The following is a 303-nucleotide window of genomic DNA, read 5'->3' as shown; positions in this document are numbered from 1 at the left end:
GATAGGATGTAATAAGGAGACACTTGCACTTTTGTGATATGTCAAAGTGGTATCTGCTCAGTCCAATCATGAAGAAACATCTAATAACTCCAAATGAGGGATAAAATTCTACAAAATAACTGTCCAGTAGCCTTCATATATATCAAGGACATAAAAAACAAAAGAACTATACAATATTAAAGGAAATTTAACAGTGAAATATAATGTGTGACCCTGGATTGGCTCCTAGCTTAAAAAGGATATTACTGGGATAAGTAAGAAAATTTGAAAAAAGTCTGATTATTTAATAGAAGTTTATCAATA

Source organism: Bison bison, unplaced genomic scaffold (genome assembly GCF_000754665.1).
Source record: "Bison bison bison isolate TAMUID 2011002044 unplaced genomic scaffold, Bison_UMD1.0 scf7180017848117, whole genome shotgun sequence".
NCBI classification, from domain to species: Eukaryota; Metazoa; Chordata; class Mammalia; order Artiodactyla; family Bovidae; genus Bison; species Bison bison.
The sequence above is the reverse complement of the archived record's forward strand: the minus strand, read 5'-3'. Positions refer to the sequence as shown.